General features: G+C 43.5%; 1 protein-coding gene across 1 annotated transcript in view; it reads right to left on the bottom strand.

Moving 5' to 3' along the window:
- Positions 1 to 4217, bottom strand: part of LOC107679545 (vacuolar protein sorting-associated protein 13B-like) — a 19488-nt gene that overhangs the window by 13976 nt on the left and 1295 nt on the right. The window lies entirely within an intron of this gene.

Genomic DNA, 4217 nt, shown 5'->3' with positions numbered 1-4217 from the left:
ACCGCTGAAGCATACAGTCGCTGGCAGACACCATGTTTACAGCGAGACCGACCGGACGCACGGACCAAACCATTTCATCTCCATCAGAGCTGCGGCTCGCCCGAAATATGACTTCAGCGAAAACACCAGACAGAACAAAACACTGCGTTACCATAGAAACACATTCCCATCAGCAACAGCAAACTAAAATACATTTTCATGACTCCAAAACGTTAAACAATATAAAATGATGGCAGTTTGGATGAAGCTTGGCAGCCCTAAAACGTTAAAACAAAACCCAAATAAACTAAAACTAGAAAACATTGAAACAAACTACAACTAAACTAAAACTTTGATAGAGTGAATGCTAACGAAAACTAAACAAACTTGAAAAGAAAAAAGAATGAACGTTACATGCACATTTATGCATTTGGCAGCTGCTTTTTTCCTAAGGTGCAGATTCACCAGTTCATGTGTTCTCTGGGAATAGATCCCATGATGCTGCCTTTGCTTGTGTCATGCTCATGCTATTTAAGCTACAGAAATGTTAAAGGGGTCATGACATGGATTTTTTTATTTTAATATGTTCTTTGAGGTTTACTTATAATGTTAATAAAGTTTTTTTTTTATTTGCACAAAAAACAAATATGTTGAAAAATTATAATTTTCAACCCTGATTCTGACCCTCTGTCTGAAACGATCTGTTTTAAGGGGCGTGTCCTTTAAGGCTCGTCAGTAATCAGCCGCTGTTGTGATTGGCTAACGTCACTGCATAGGAAACAGTATCAACGCCCCTCGCTATTGCATGAGTGTGAACATGATCAAAATAAAGCGGTTATTTCCAGACGAAGCATTATGAAATCATTTACTTATGGTTTGTGATGCATATCTAGTTCCGTTTCATCTTTCAACAAATGATTCTTTGTGACTCTCCATGACACTGTGCCTCGATTACAAAACAAAATCCTCCGACACGATCCGAGATGCTAATAAAATAAACTATCCACTTGTTCCTTACGCTGGGATCCTTCTGATATCTGTACAAAGACGTGAACGAGCTGTTTAAGGATATTCATATCTGTAACTGTATCCAGAGTAGATGAGATAGCTGAGTGATTGTGATTTCTATTAGCTTTTGACGCGACGCAACACTCGCATTCTGCGTGATCAAGTGTTAGCCGTTAGCGAGTGAGCGCCAGTGGGCGGGGCCTATGCTGAGAAGAAGATTACTGGTCAACATCTTGCTCTGGGGGCGTGTTTATGCAAACGACTGCCTAGCTGATGCCACCTTGCCCCTCGGATCCAAAACAAGCCGTTTTCTGAGGGATATACATAAACGTTTTTTTATTGATGATGAGGACATTTTAAGTTCTAAAACTTGCATGATGTATTGAGCATACCAAGACCTCTTCTGTGTCAAACGATCAAAGGAAATTTGGTTTCTCATGTCATCACCCCTTTCAGAAAATTAAATAAAATATTAACAATATAGTAAAATGTATATATTTTTTTTTTCAAAATTCATAATTATGCATGCTACATGGGCCAGAAAGTACAGTACTCTTATTGGTAGCTGAAAGCATCTTCAAACTAGCCAAATATTAAATAAACAAGAAAGGAAGCAGAGAAGGTTCCTGATCACACAACTAGAGTCCACAGCTCTGAATCAGACTCGCCCCTCACCTGTTATTTTAAACGTGTGATCTTGCTTATACAGGTGGAAGACATGCTTTCTCTCCTCAGCCCAGCCTAACCAAACAGCACTCGGGCCGGGTTCGAGTTAACACGGGTTACCCTCCTGTAACCGTGACCCGGTTTGCCCTCGGGCTCCTGAGCTGAAACCAGAGCCGCGGGTCAGACGTGTTCAGATGCTCGGCCTCACCGCACGTATTTGTTTCTCTTGAATGTAATTCTGCGCCTGATGATTTTATCTGGGGTTTCACGCCAATTCTGACAAAGCGTTATGAGCGAAGGCCTCAGCTGCTACTGATCTCAAATAGATCAGGTTTCGGAGGTGAATTGGGGAATGTGCCACGCTGGTCTCGGGCACAGCGCTGAACTCAGAGAGCTGAACTGTTTTGACTGGCTGTCAATTATCAGTTGATTCTGGTACGAGAGGTCAGCGAGCACCGAGAGAAAAAAAGAAAGATTCTGTTTCATAACAGCCTGGAAGAGGCTAAAAACACCAACCCTGAGAGCGAACAAATATTTGAGATTAGCCGCAGCGACATCCTAGTTAGCAGATGTTTAGCAGCCAAACGCGGGCGTTATTTGTGTCGGGACCGCGAGCGGGAGAAAGAAAACACGCGTGACCTTCCTGGCGTGTGTGTAAGCGAGAGGTGTCATACAACCAGCTCACAGGTCAGAGACGCAGAACATCGTATTACAGAAAGTTTCTTATCTTAGGTCTTAAGATATGATACGTTTAATTAGGATTTTTCGCAAATTCGTATTACAGAAGCAAATCTTAACTTGATTTGGGATTCTTAGGGTTAGAGTCTTTCTACCATTAAACATTCTTAATTTTCAATTATTAATAAATGTAATGCCATTGTTGGACAGCGCAATTGTAAGCGGTTTTTCCGTTAGCTTTCAAATTATTCTAAAGTTAGGACAGCTGTGAGGTTGCCCTAAAGTCAAGAAAGTTTTTAGGATTTCAAGTTAGGAGTTTCCTGTAATACCCCTGTAGTTAAGATAGGATAACACACTTAGGAAATGCTGTTCTGTAATAGCTTTTGTACTAAATGTGGTCCTAACTGAAATTACCAAACAGATAAGATTTTAAAGTTAGGATGTTTCTGTAATAGGCCCCCTGAACCGCAGAGAAGCGATCTGAGCTCCAGCGCACGGCAGCATCAGTGACCTGCGAGAGAACCAGCGGCGTCCCTGAGCAATCTCTGCGCTTCAGTAATCAAAACAACTCACGGCCAGACATTCTCCTTCCAAACACACCATCACATCATTACACTCGACTGAGCTCTGAGGAAGAGAGATGGGGATCTTATGCTCTTCCTCACGACCTCCTCCTCTTTCTCAGGTTTGTTTCTGAGCTTCCTCAGTCGTGTGTGTCTTATAAACTGATGTGTTATTATTCACGCAGCTGCTATAAACATGTTAACAGTGTAAGGGACACGCTCACAGCAGGACAGAGGAAGAGTGTTTCTGCACAGTGTGTCCACTGGAGGGCGCTCTGGCTCGACTTACACGCTTCACACACTGGGCTGTTAAACATCATGTCCTGAACCCAGGTGAACTCTGGGTAGTGACGCTCTGGGTCTGCAGGGGAGGCAGAGATGATTCAGCCCAACATCATTCCCACAATCAGATCCAGATGCGTTTCACCTCCACACAAACCCGCGGCTGCCCCGAGACACACTCGAGAGACACGAGAAACGAGAAACGAGACGCAGAGTGTTTCCCAGGCGCAACACCGAAGTGTGTGTGTGTGTGTGTGTGTGTGTGTGTGTGTGAGTGAGTGAGTGAGTGTGTGTGTGTGTGTGTGTGTGCGTGTGTGTGAGTGGGAGTGTATGTGTGTGTGTGTGTGTGAGAGAGAGAGAGAGTGTGTGTGTTTGAGTGCTAGCATGTCAACGGCACTCGGCCATCAGACGCTCTTAGCTGCACATCAGAGAGACAGACACGCAGAGAGAGAGACAGCCACTCTCCTCCATCCTCACACAGGCCGCTGCCGTAAATATTTTTACTCTCCGTTCCATTAGTGTGTGTGAGAGGCTTTTATTGAGGCGCCGAGCACCTCCCCTCTGTAAACACTAGAGCATGATGGGAAGAGGAGAGACCAAACACACGGCACCATACACACACACACACACACACACACACACTTGACAGAGAGACAGATAGTGAGTGTGTATCACGGTTTGGTGGTCTCGTCACACCTGTCAATCTGTTTTTGTTTTTTGTTTTTTTTTTGGTTCCTCATATTGTTATTTTGTTTTCTAACATGAAGAATATTCCACGTGTGTCTCCACATCAAGAAAACTTTAGTCATCCCAGTGTGTGTGTGTTTTGTATTTGTGTGTGTGTTGTGAATTTGTGTGTGTGTGTGAGTGTATTTGTGTGTGTGTGTGTGTGTTGTATATTTGTGTGTGTGAGTGAGTGTGAGTGTGTGTTGTATATTTGTGTGTGTGTGTGAGTGAGTGTGTGTTGTATATTTGTGTGTGTGTGTGTGTGTGTGTGTGTGTTGCCTATTTGTGTGTGTGTGTGTGTGTGTGTGTTGCCGT

This window comes from Sinocyclocheilus anshuiensis, unplaced genomic scaffold, assembly GCF_001515605.1.
Source record: "Sinocyclocheilus anshuiensis isolate Anshui unplaced genomic scaffold, SAMN03320099.WGS_v1.1 scaffold1680, whole genome shotgun sequence".
Lineage (NCBI taxonomy): Eukaryota > Metazoa > Chordata > Actinopteri > Cypriniformes > Cyprinidae > Sinocyclocheilus > Sinocyclocheilus anshuiensis.
Note: the sequence above shows the minus strand (reverse complement) of the source record. Positions and strands in the feature narration are given on the sequence as shown.